The sequence below is a fragment of the Phyllostomus hastatus genome, unplaced genomic scaffold, assembly GCF_019186645.2.
Source record: "Phyllostomus hastatus isolate PE091 unplaced genomic scaffold, TTU_PhHast_1.1 phas_contig_40, whole genome shotgun sequence".
Lineage (NCBI taxonomy): Eukaryota > Metazoa > Chordata > Mammalia > Chiroptera > Phyllostomidae > Phyllostomus > Phyllostomus hastatus.
The window spans coordinates 47,744,989-47,759,022 of record NW_025333872.1 but is presented as its reverse complement, the minus strand read 5'-3'; the positions used below and the strand labels follow the sequence as shown (position 1 = coordinate 47,759,022).

General features: G+C 38.7%; 1 long non-coding RNA gene across 1 annotated transcript; it reads left to right on the top strand.

The window, feature by feature from the left end:
* The first annotated feature begins 8,674 nt into the window (after window positions 1–8,674).
* LOC123821343 lies at window positions 8,675–13,633 on the top strand. The gene is made up of 3 exons (XR_006786111.1): window positions 8,675–8,755; window positions 13,157–13,224; window positions 13,536–13,633. It is a non-coding gene; the product is annotated as an uncharacterized LOC123821343 (long non-coding RNA).
* Window positions 13,634–14,034: the final 401 nt, after the last annotated feature.

The following is a 14,034-nucleotide window of genomic DNA, read 5'->3' as shown; positions in this document are numbered from 1 at the left end:
GCTTCCCAGACAAGGTAAAGCTAAAGGAGTTCATCATCACCAAGCCATTATTATACAAAATGTTAAAGGAACATATTTAAGAAAAAGAATATCAAAACTCTGAACATTCAAATGACAATACCTTCACAACTATCAATAACTGAATCTAAAAAACAAGCGAGCAAATAGAACAGAAACAGAATCACAGATATGGAGATCACTTGGAGGGTTATCAGTTGGGAGAGGGAAGGAGGAGAACGAGGAAAAGGTGCAGGGATTCAGAAGTACAGATTGGTAGGTGCAAAATAGACAGGGGTATATTAAGAACAGGATAGAAAATGGAGTAGCTAAAGAACTTATATTCATGATCCATGTGCATGAACTAAGATGGGATTGCTGGAGAGAATGGGGCATACTGTGTGGAAGGAGGGAAAGGGGAAAAGTTGGAACAACTATAAATAGCATAATCAACAAAATACATTTAAAAATGAACCAAAAGCACCAGGCCACCTATATGATCACCAGTCTTACAGGTGACGTTGGCATTGAGAAATAACAGGGAGCCAGCATAGGTGACTATGCTATATTCACTCAGCTTCTGTTAATGTATTCATTGAGCTGGATTTGCAGTGGGGCAGAGCCTCTGGTGACATGGCAGTCAGTGGAGCACACCATCCTGGTGTGTGGAAATTTGCTGTCTCAGCAGTGGTCTGAGGTCCCCACTTCTTGTATCCTTGATGGTAGTGTACCCCATCCCTCTGAGTCTCTCAAGAAATGTCTTGGACCTTTGGCAAGTTGTAGGGGAATTCCCAGTGGATTTATCCTGGGGTACTCCACCTCTATAGATGTGTCTGTTCAGGTCATGTGCACAGATACCTTGAACACTCCACCCTGCCAGAGGTGTCTGGCAGGATTTAGGTAGTTTCCTTCTTGAAACAGACTCTACTGCACATGCTCTAAGCATGGTTGGCTTGGCAGTCATCTTGTTTGACAGCACTGATGCCCTTTTATACAGTCCTGCCCTCCACAATAGGGTGCAAAGAAACTGCTTAGATGTGACATTTTAGTGGAAAGGGGGATGCCTTCCAGAATTTGGGTGGAAGATCTTTCACCCAAGTGCATTTTAACCTCAAGTTCCAGATCATGTCCTTGATCTTTTCACTTAAAAGCACCTTTCATACTCTCACCCTCTCTTCATTTTCAATATAAAGCATCTTACCTTGTGTTCTCCTCCAATTAATGATCTTGAGATAATGCACATTTTGATTATCATGCTAAGTATCAACACTTATGCTTCAACAGGCTGGCTAGTGCTCAGTCCAGGAAGAGCTCATGATAATATTTAGGGTAAATTTAAATTCCAGGTTCTTAAGCAGATTTCTGATTCAGAGGTGCTTGTTTCAAAGAAGCTGAGAGGCTGGGAATACAAATGTTGAATGTGAAGGAAAGAGTCCCCCTGGCTGCTCCTACCTGCTTCACTCCTCTTCCTCCTTCTCACTTGGCTACAGCTGAGAGGGAGGCGGCTTGGCTTTCCTATGAGTCAGCTATTTGGGTAGCTTAAACTATTAATAAATCAGAGGTGTCAATCAAAGCTATACTCCATCCTACCTAGGTAGGATCATTTCATTTCTTTATGCCCTTTGATAATAGTGAAATAAGTCATCACTACTTAAGCACTGTGGAGTGGACCTGAGCCATTCAATATTACTTGCTGAAAACTCAGTATGGGTTGAAGAAGCAATCCCAACCTATTGCTGCATTATTGTTTGTTTGTTTGTTTTAGTTTTTATTTTAAAAATCTTAACAGATGAAAAAATAGAACAAATTATTTAAGATTACATACAAATTTGGACTTGGTTTAATACGCCAAATGCTTCTCAGTGAAGTAGAAATTGAGCAGAATTCTTAAAAATATAACCAATTAGATTCTGCTAGTGAAAACAATAATAACAACAGCAGCAAAAAAGGAAACCCCTCTTCCTGTGAATGTGGGATGGTCTGTGAATGAAAACATGAAAAGCCAGGCTGCGCCAGGACTGAAGAAGTCAGCAGGTGTGCTGACCATGCTGAGAGGAGAGCGGCAGAGATTCAGGAGTGCTTGTTGCTTCTTGGCTTCTGCCCTGCCTCGAGGTGGTTTCTGTCACTCACAGCTAAAATCGTCTTCACAAATACTATAAATAATATGAAAAGTTAGAAAGTTTTAAAAATATAATTGGTAGCATATCTTTTGCAGAAAGGAGTGTGTGAGAAACACTCAAATGCTGAGATTTGCTTGCTTTTCAGGAGTGAACAGTGAGTGTTCTCAGGGAGAAGGAAGAGCTGCTACTATAGGATTTCCCAGGTAAGACCTCCATGTTCAGAGCAGAAGGAAAGTAAAGTGAAGTAGGAAATGGTGAGAGTTACTGCCAAGAGGCAAAATCCTGTCAGGGTAGGAAAAAGCGCACACCTCTGTTTACCCATTGTTACCTTTGACTCAGGGAGTCGATCCCTTCCGTACAACACAATCCTTTCGGGAAGGGTTTGAGGGATAAGATACTGACAGAGAGACGGCATCCCTACTCTAATCCTGACTGCACTTCCTAATTCCATGACATATTCTAAAGAAATCAGAAGTAGAGAATGGAAGGAGAGAAAAACCAAGAATTTAAAATAACTTTAAAAGAAATTATGTAAGATTGACATTGGTAAAATACCCAAGAGTATCCCTTCTCAAAGTTGCTTCAACTGGTAAGCAGAGATGTGAAAGTGTGTATATTTAGGCACCTGAAGATTGTTTGAGAAAGGAAAGAGAGTGAGTGGGTGAAAATACTGTGGAACTAGTGTAGTGTGATTGTGAGACATATAAGAATATATAATTTGGAAAATGAACAAGGAAAGGGCAGGATGTGAATCTTCAGACTTGTTCAATATAGACACTATTTATTTTGTTTTGTGTTCTCTCTGATGCCTAAAAATATAAATTGAAATACTTCTCACCATCCAGGAGAGTTTAAAGAGTCAACCCTGCCTTCTTTCAAGAAAACAGAAACTAGTTTTAAGACTTAGGTGCTGGGTGTAATGGGCCTTCTCAGCTCATTGTGAAAGAACAGGGTGTGGGGGCGGGGTATATAGAGTCTGGCACAAATAATGCCCCTTTTTCTTACAAAATCTTTTATTACAGAATTGTAAGTATGTAACTCTGTAATATAACAATATCACATTCAAGCACACCATATGACATTTTAGGTGAAATGTTCAAATTAAAACTATAAATTATTACCCTACCAACCACACTCAGGCACGTGTTTCTTCTGCCAGACCTTACAGAGCTTGTGGAAAGAAGCAGAGCAGCTGGGAGAAGCTGAGACAAGGAGGGACATCCTCAGCTGGAGAGTGGGGAGTAGCAGGGGCTCAGGACATCCACTGAATTTCTTACCAGTGTTAACAAATCCAAAAGGCACCTGGGGCAAGGAGAAACTTTATTCAGACAGCAATTTGCAAAATGGGAAATGCTACCTTCAGCAGAAACTAAAAGTGTGTTCTGACCAGACAAAGTATGTGGTTTAAATTGGCTCTAATCTCAATGTCCTGATTGGTCAGCATTATGTGTTCTGATTGGTAGTTATGGAGCAGTTCTGATTGGTCAGTTTAGATGCAAATAGGGATAGACTATATAGTTCTGACCGGATGGGTTAGTTCTTAGTTCATGACTTCAAAAGATGAAACCGGGAAGTCCCTTAAACTAGTTAACACAGATGTCATAAAGTAGTAGGGTGTAGTGCAGGAAGCCAAGAGTACAGTCTGAGGTTCTTCCCAGTATACCGAGTATAAGAGAAACCCCTGTGAGCGGACGGCCACTGGACTCATTGTTTATAAAATATGGGCCCTCAGTTGACCATGCGGAGTCCATTTCTGCAGGTGAGTTCACATCAAATGAATCTGTCTTCTCCAGGTTCCTACTAGCTACTGAGTTTTACCCCATGTTGGCCTCTATCCAAACACTAACAATGCATCTGCTCTTGCCATGGATTTACAGTATTCCCTAAATATATGGAAGTGCTCCCTACCCATTGTTGAAAAAATCGTGGTTTAAAAATAGTAGGTGTTAATACATATGGCAAGGGTTTATTTGATAGGTTCAGGGCTTTGGTGCCCTTGGTCACAAATTTTAGGTATCTCTCCCTCTAGGTAGATTAAATATGTAGAACTGAGATTTATATAAGCAACCAATCTGTTTTACATAAATGAAGCCTGGAGTTTAAAGGAAAAAGTTTTTGTTAGAGCTAACTCCTCATTAAAAAGTGATATCAAAGCCCCATCTTCTCTTTTTTGTGTGTTAATTCTCAGATAAAACATATAGGGTGTGAAGTAGTAAAGTCTTAAATCTCTGAAGATAAATCTCAGGGGTCTTGCCTTGAGAGAAATTTCTGTGCAGCAGCAGAAATTTCTCTCAAGGAGCAGCAGAGGGTAGATTTGGATCTGATTTGGGCAAGTGCTACAAAAAGTTGAAAGTTTTGCAAAGGAAACGTAAATTTCAAGGTGGAGAGCAGCACTGTCCTAGTTATGTCAGTCTGTTTGTGAAATTTATTGGGATCATTTATGGAAAGGGGAACAATGGAAAGATACCAAATTTGTCTAAAGAGTGTTCTCTAATGATAAAAGTACTATATGCTCAAGTAAGCAAGATGTGGAAAATAAAATATAGAGAAGAAAGCAAATCTGGTTTCATCCAGAAATAACTACTATAAATATTCTAGTGCCACACACACACACACACACACACATCTCCTAAGAATACATATTCTATATTCTTCTATATATTCTACAATAATATGTATATTCTAAGATATATCCTGGGAATATACAGCAGATACTGTTTGTATCCTGCTTTATTCATTCAATAGTGAATCACTAGCCTTTCTTCATGTCTTTAAAAGTTTTCCCTAAACGTCATTTTGAATGACAGATACTCTTTCAGCAATGTATAGTATAACTTATTTAACCATTCTGCTTTTTAAGGGGTATTTTTATGGAGAAAATTATTGCAAATAAACCTTAGCCATACCTCAATTACTTCCTCATGACTGATTTCTAGATGTGGAATTGCTTGGGGGAACAAAAATATGACCTTTCTGTGGCTCTTAATTTATATTGTTTTCTAGAAAGGTTGTAGCAGTTTATACAAGAATGTCTATTTTATTATACCTTGAAGGTCCTGAATAGTATCTTCTAAAAGATACAAATAGTATCTTTGTAATTTGAAATGCTTAAAAAATTGCAAATGAGTTTTCATTTTTTGATTATGAGTGCATTAGTTACATTTTCCCTTCTGTAAATATGTCTTGGATGTGCTTTTCTATTGAGGGTTTTAGTGTTTTTCTTAAGACATATATTGCTATATAATATATTGAAGATAGTAATTCTTTGTTATATTTGATATATATTATGAATTATATGGTATGTATGTACTTCTAACTAAGACTATTAACTCTTTGTTGACATGCATTTTTGTCTCATATACATATCATCCTCTGAAGGTTTTATCAATTCTTCAAGGACCAGCTCAAATCTTATTGCCTCCTAAAACCCTCCAAGACCCCTGAGGTGAAATGAAGCTTCTCCTCTTCCACACCACCCCATACTTGGTTTTGTTACTCTATAGCACTTGTTTCCATCTGCTTTAGAAGAAAGCTTTCATCAAACAGTCCTTTGCACAAAACAAGTGTGCAATAAATGCTTGTGCTAAATGAAGTAAATCAAAACCATTATAAGCTTAATTTTCAAAGCTAAGAGATCCTTAGTTGCATGTGGAGTAGATTTCACAAAATCAGACACAATCTGGATGAATTTAAAAAAAAACTCACCATGACTTTTTTCTTCATAACGCAAGCACAGGCTGTAGGGATTCGTGACTCCATAATAGTTGGGTTGAAGTTAGTTACTCATATGAGCTTTTTCTAAACTATAACCATAAGGCCATACAATTAAATTTCACTAGGAAAACATACATCAGAAAAAAACATTCTAAGTGACACAGTTATAAAAAAAGAACTAGAAACTAGACAGGCACACTTAATCACAACTTCTAATGGGATTAGAAATATGAAAACAACAACTAAAACAACAAAATGTTCAAGAATACTGAGACAAAATTGCCAGGAGTGATTCTGAATGGTATAATTTTGTTTTATCGGCACCCAGGGCCTTCAAGGAAACATAGCCAATAAATAGGATAGCACATGATGTAGTGGCAGGCTATTTCCCAGGAACACAGATGTAAAAGGCTTGACTACTCCATTGTAAAACTGAAACCCTCAATTTTGTTAGAAAAATAAGAATATCATTTCTTAAAGGAAAATTTATATGAATATAGGTCTAAAGGATGGGTGGCCTGTGAAGCCTGAGTAACATAAAGGTGTCAATTTGTAGCAGGACCACCTGTGTCCTGGTCCCTATGGCACAGGGAGGATGAGGATTCACCTGGTGTCTGGGTGTGCTTACTCCTCCAGGCTGACAGAATCTATTGCCTGAGGCTGCTACCACTGCTCTTGTGGGGAAAATAATTTCAGAGAGAGCAGATCCTTTAGAAAAGGGTCTCCAACCTCCTAGCTGTGGACTGTTACCTGGCTGTGGATGGTACCTGTCCAGGCCTGTTAGGAACTGGCCCACAGCAGGTGGTGAACTTGAATGTAATGAACTTGAATCATCCCAAAACCATCCCCCAACCCAGTCTGTAGGAAAATCACTTTCCCTGAAACTGATGTCTGCTGCCAAAAAGGTTGGGGGCCGCTGCTCTAGAACTTGGAAGCCAAAAAGAAGGAAAACCTTTACGTGGTAGGATGTGCCTTTTTTTTTTTTGAGCTTGTAAGTTCAAAGTGTACAATCAAGGCACAAAGCAGAAGAGGCCTGGAAATGCACATAAACTGTTCTGCCAATAAGATAAACAAGTTCTAACCCTGAGTCACAGACTGAAGAGAAGGCAAGTTCTGGGCAGCACTCTGCATCTCCAACACCCTCGCCTTCCTGACTCCACTCCCTCTCCCAGGAACCATTCCACTGACCAGGAATGGAACAGCAGGGAACTCACAGGGAGCTGCTCGCCATCAACCCATCAACGTGGGAGATTGCAACGTGAGGGGAACTTCTCTGTGAATATTCCTAGAACTGGCAGGCGTGGAAAGCCTAACTGAGATGGCGGCGAAGGGATGTTGAACCCATGTGAGTGCTCACTAAAAGAAAATGAAAGTATGATTAAAAGCTAAATGCTGAACCGAAATAATAGTAGAAAAATTAAATTTTAGAATTGGAATTCACTTTAATGCTGATATGGGGAAGTCCTTCATTTTGCTGCTGAGGTGGTCTGATCTGAAAGTTTAATTACCAAGGTAACACAGCTCATTGACAGCAGAGTGCAGATTAGAATAAAAGCCTTCTTTTTTAAAAAAAAAATTTACTTATGTATTTTTAGAGAGGAGAAGGGAGGGAGAAAGAGAGGGAAAAGAACATTAATGTGTGGTTGCCTCTTCTGTGCCCCCAACTGGTTGCCTCTTACGTTTGTTGTATCATATAACCAGTCAGGGTCCTGTCCTCTCCGCCTCCTGTTAGGAACACCGAAGTGAGGAGCGTTCTCGCATCTCCTGTTGCACAGCGCCAGAGTCTCTCTCAGGTACACAGTTAAGAGTGAGACCACAGGTCACAAGCTGTAATGATTTTCGCTTTTAGAGATAATGCCAGAGGGTTTTTCCCTCCAGCCAGCGATGTTTCCATCGAGCCTACAGCTCTCCACAACCATTGTGAAATGGTATGCTAATGAGGTTGAACTTTTTTGTGTGATTTATGTTTTATTGCCCATTAATTTCCCTCTATGAAAAGCCTATTTATGTTTGTTTTTCTATTACATTGTTTGCCTTTTTCATATTGACTTGTTGGAGTCATTTATGTATTGTAAATACTGATCTTATGTTTGTTGTATCATATAATCAGTCAGGGTTCTGTCAGGGAATAAAACCACACCAATTACTTGAACACAGAAAATGTAATATAAAGAATTTTTAATTAATAGGGGGGTGAGAGATGGACCTAACAGATCTTGAATAGCAGGTGCAAAGCCACCTCCCCCCTCACCCCGGCCGCTTCCAAGGCTGAGATTCAGACCTCTTTGAAGAGGAAAGACACCTGCTAGTGTGCAGCAGAGCTAGTTTTGTTAGAAGCATCCCTCCAGTGCAGAGGGTGTGGTCTCCAGAGTTGGCTCATCCATGGCTGGAGGACACTGGTGGGTGAGAGCTGGTCCGCAGAAGCACTCTACCATTGCAGATGACGGGGGTGACTGAGTCTTCACCTTGATTAGATGTAGGTTAACATTGTTGTCAAGGTGACTTCATCAGTAAAAGTGTATACTTCTTAATTCGACCACACCAGGAAGCACCTAATGAATGATAAATTGCATTACTTGGTTAAGGTGCTGTGTCCTAGAAATCTCTGTAATAAACCCACACTCCCCCTTGCTGTTAGATGACCTGTGAGATGAAATTTTCCACTCAGAGAATATACTGTTCCTTGGTAAAAAGTACATTGTGGATTGCAGAATAATGATTATTCCAATTCTATAGTACTGTTTGCATTTATGAGCCCACATTTTTCTGAAAAGAAGTACTTTCTTTTGATTTTTTCCCTTTTTCTTATTGCAGAAAGTAAGGAAACACCTGAAGACTAATGGGATAATGTCAAAATGATACAGAAATCAGATAGAAGAATTTGGGCCCATGGGCCAAATTTGGAACAATTTGAACACCAAAAGGTATGATGATATAATTAATTATAACATAATCAATAAATAGAATTCATAAATCTGTAGTGGTAGAAAGAGCACACAGAAAGAGATCTTTTGGTTAATGAGTTAAATCCATTTACATGTCTGGTTATGATTATTGGTATATTTGGATTTACTTTTACACTCTTACTTTTTGACATCTACTTTGTTATGCTTTTCTGTGCTTCTCATTTTGTATTTGTTTGTTTGTTTGTTTGTTTTGGAGAGATTGAATTTAGCTGTTAGTGTTCATTGTTTTTGCTTTTTCCTTATTCCATTTCCTCCTTTGCAATTTTGAATTTATTCAGTCTATTTATTTAATGTTTGTCTTTGAAAAATGACCATTTATAATTAGCTTTACAAATTTAAAGACAAGCAAATCTATGCCTCCCTCTTAGACATGCAAAGACCTTAAAATAATAACTCCAATTACTGCCCACACCCCCAACCTGGTATGCTAGTATATTCCAACATTGTAGTTCTGTTTCATCAAAAATTTTATTTTAAAGCATTTTAAATTAGAAATGACCATCATTTCTATTTTATATAGAAGCTTTTGTTTGGGTTTACATTTATGTTCATCATTTTGTGAATTTACCATCCCTTCCAGCACCTTAGCCTATCCTTCTGGGATCATTTTCCTTCTTCCTAAATTACATCTTCTAGTAGATCCTTCAGTAATAATTTCTGGGTAGAAAACTCTTGGAGTTTGTTTATTTGCAAATGACTTTACTTCACTTGCTTTCTTTAAAGAATAGTTTTGCTAGGTTGATGATTCTTTTCTCTGACTACTGGGTGATATTATTCCACTGTCTTCAGAATCCATTCCTGCTATCGAGAAGTCTGTTTCATCTAATTGCTATTGCTTTATGACTAAACAGTCTTTTTATTTCTGTTTTCAAATTCTTCTCTTTGATTTGGGTGTTCTGAAGCTCTACTGCCATGTGACTATGTATGGGCTTCTTTTGTTTATACTGCTAGAATCCCAGAAATCTGGCTTTTAAAAGCCTTCCTGAGGGTTGCACATCAAAGTTTGAGAACCGGTGCTCAACAGCTCGGAAAGCACACCATGTAGGGAGTCCAGCCACCTGGGTCATGCTGGGAAGCCTATGCAGAGAAATGGAGAATGATGCCCAAGGAACTCCAGCTGATTCAGCTCTTGGCTGCTTGATGTTTGTGTTCAATGTTTTTAGTGTATCTTTGAATAGATATATGCAGTGCTGTTTGTATGTGTGTTTTTAATTTACATAAGCAGTATTGTACTCTTTCTTACATTTTTCACTCCACAGTACATTATCAGGTACTTCTCACCACCGAGTGGTATTTCATTGTATGTATCTACTATATTTAACATTCATTTTCCGAACGATAGGTATCCAGGTTACTTTCGACTACCTGCTACCAAAACAATGATCAGCATCCTCATAACACCATGTCCACTTCAGGAACCTACACAAACTTCTATGAAGAATGTACTGATGGATGAAAAACTTAAACTCCCATTTTTATTTAAAATAATATTATTAAGCCCTGGCTGGCATAGCTCAGTGGATTGAGCGTGGGCTGGGAACCAAAGTGTCCCAGGTTCGATTCCCAGCCAGGGTACATTCCTGGGTTGCAGGCCAGAACCCCCAGCAACCACACACTGATGTCTCTCTCTCTCTCTCTCTCTCTCTCTCTCTCTCTCCCTCTCTCTCTCTCACTCTCCCTCTCCCTCCTTTCCCTCTCTAAAAATAAATAAATAAAATCTTAAAAAAAAATAAAATAAAATAATATTATTATAGTGTAAGATTTTTTACCCTATAATATTAATATTACCCAGAAATTATTAAAGACTGGTTGGGATAGTCACTACAAGGAACCTTCATGTTTTCATACACACAGATACACATATATAACACACATATTCCATATTCTTGGTTTGGGGGTTCAAACAAAAAAAGTCACACAAGTGACAAGTTGTTAATAGTTATAATATTTTCTAGTAAAGTCTATACTAATTGGTGCTTTTCTTATAAACTCTGTACACATGGAAGCAGCCGAAGAGTGCAGCTCCCTGTGGGAATGTGAGTTCCCCAGGCGGTTGGCAAAAGCAGAGTCTGAGTAAATATATAACCAGTTGTCAGTGAGGAAGCCCTGGGTTAGCACCATGTGCATTAAAATTCAAGGAGTTTACTGCTGTCTCATAACAGGTCATTCTTCAGAACTTGTATTGGTATTTTTTATTTTGTGAATTTTTTAACTATTCAGAAACACGTTATTTTAATGTCCTTAGAAAGGCAGAATTTCAAAAATTTTAGTCATATGAAACTTCTTTTTGTGAGTTTTGCCATATCCTTGAAATATCTGAACTTTGATTCACTTAATATATTTTAATGGACACATTTAAAAAACTTATTCTCATCATAAGAAGGGATATCTCTGAGATAGATGTGCTAGTAGTATTTTCTAATTCATAGTAAGTTAAATTGCCATTTTAAAGGTTACTCTCCCCTAAAACTCAATTGTGCCAGTAGTGATCCCAATACTACTGCAGGAGAAATGCCGAACAAGACATGGACTGGAAGCAGGATGAACAGCTGCTCTGCATCTCTTCTTCGTGGTCTTCCACGAAGGCCCACTGGATCTTCCCACTGCAACACTTATTTGGTGCGTGAGTGTGTGTGTGAGTGTGTGTACGAGTAGTGCATACTTTCTCTGGGGTGTGATGGGTAAGCTTGGGGAAGGGAAAAGCCCAAGATAATCATGCCTGCACTAAGGTTTACAAAAAGAATAAAAGCGATCAGCCAATTAGTCCTTATAGACTCACCTGCAGACGTTATCATGGACATTCTGAGGTGGAAGCAGCCAAAGCTACTCATTGGAGACCGTCACAGAGATACTTGGAGAGCAGGCACCTGGGATACAGAAAGCCAGGTGTGTGTGTGTGTGTGTACTCTTCCCGCACAGAACCACACTGATCACTTTTTTGGTCCAATCCTGTGCCACTGAAGAGTTCCTTAACACAGGGCTGGCTGGAATTAGAGCTTTGTCCTCAGTGTGCAGTAAGTTGAAAGAGGCCTTGAGTATGACTACTAAGTATTGGCCAAAAATATTGTGATAAAAGACTTTTGAGCCTACAAGCTTATTTCTAAAGCTACTCTAGATGCAACCAGGCCCAGATCACTTGTATGTTTATCACTGTCCTATTAGCAAAACCATGAGAGAGATTTTTGATAAAAAATTAACTCAACACCAAATAGGAAGTTGTTTTTTTAACATTGAGAATTGCAGTGTTTTATTTCTTTATGAGTGTCTTTTCTATGCTCTGGAAAATTGTCATACTCCTTTCTAAGATAGGATCAGCTTCAGAAATTTTATCCTTTGTGCTTTCAATGGCGGAAAAATCCGAGAGTTCCTTTAAAGTGCAGTTTTACATCTGCGTTACTTCCTCTGAGACGCATTCATCCTTCGTGACACAACCACTTCTTCATTTCGATGTTTGTCTTTGCTAAGTTCCGCTGGCAGCATATCCAGAACAACTTCTTGAATAGAGGCGGTGTCAACTTCCCAGGGCCAACTACATCTCCTAGAGCTCCATTTATATTCATCCAAATCTGGAAGTTTATTTTTCCTTTCGTACGATCCTCTTGCACCACTGTGCAAAGCCAGGACTGCCTATAATTCTTGGAGTCAGGGTGAAAATTTCAGAGCAGCATCTTTACCTGAGCTTGCAGTTTCTCCAGATAGTTTAAGGTCAACGAATTCATGCAGACTTCTGCAACAACAAAACCAGCTTTTACTGGAAGTAAAATGTTCTTTCTGTCTCCTTGTAATTACCATTTCCTTCAGTGCGGCACTTTGACTCTTTGGTCTGAATGGTGGAGAAACTGATTGGGATGAGTTTTTGATTATAGTGCTCAATCTAAAATAGAAGTAAATGCCCCATTTCAACCATAAGTTGCTTTCTGTTTCTAGTTTCACTTAAACTAAGGTGAATATAAAAAACTTTATATAGTTTTTAAATATTCATCAGGCTTTCAAAATATGGATTGTACCATAGCTTCATGTAGGCCTAGGTCTCACCTTTACTTTGCTATCACCAGTTTTAAATCTAATCTATCCAATTTAACTTCTGGTGCTATCACTTTTTGTTTATTTACTGTTGTCATCGTTGTTGATTGATTGCCTCTTTTGATGATCTATTTTTATAAAATGTCATGTAAGTTTGTCACGTATAAATCTTTCAACTCTTGCACGGGTAAGTCAGACAAATGTTTCCTAAGAAAAACAGCCTTCAATTTTATTTCTCCCCAGCATATTTCAAGTCATCTTCCAAGACCTGAGAATTTTTTTCCCAATATCTCCAAGAATATAATTTCTTGAACTGAGCCTTTTTTTTTTGTCTAGAATCTGGACAAAGTAAACAAAAAGGGAAGAAAGAAGCAAACTTGCTTGGAAATGTTATAATCATTCTTGTGAGTTTATTTCCTTTTTAATTCCTGTATTGTTTGCAAATGGTCTTGCAAAAAATGTTTATTGAATTAAAAGTTGATGTGTTCACATATTAGACTCTTCAAGCTCCTCTGGGGTCACCTACCTACTTCCAAGCATACCAAGAGCTCCTACATTATCTCCACATTGGGAAACGGCCAGATAAAATGGAAAAAAAATGGCATGGCTTTTTGTAAATAATTTATTTTTGGCTTAATTTGTCTTCAGTATTTCTAGGGCACACACATTTATCCCTCTCCTATCCTTTCTTTCCATCGCATCCATTCTCTTTCAGAGCTTGCATCCACAGACCCATCGGCATGCCCTCTGGATCTGCCTCAGCATCAGCCCTGCCTCACAAAAACATTGGTCCTGCCCCACAGAAAGGGTGATGGCACTGGATTCAACCACAGCAGGTGAAAATGGCAGAAAAATAAGTCCAGTACAGCAAAATCCCCTAACCACACTTGAACCAAACGTTTTTTTAAAACTTTCTTATAGAACTTTCCAAATCTACACAAAAATAAGGAGGATAGGATAAAGAACCTGTATGTATCCATCCACTAGCTTTAAAAATGATCAATTTTAAGAAATCTATTCCTTCTAGCCCTGGCTGGCGTAGCTCAGTGGATTGAGCGTGGGCTGGGAACCAAAGTGTCCCAGGTTCGATTCCCAGCCAGGGTACATTCCTGGGTTGCAGGCCATAACCCCCAGCAACCGCACATTGATGTTTCTCTCTCTCTCTCTCTCTCCCTCCCTTCCCTCTCTAAAATGAATAAATAACATCTTTAAAA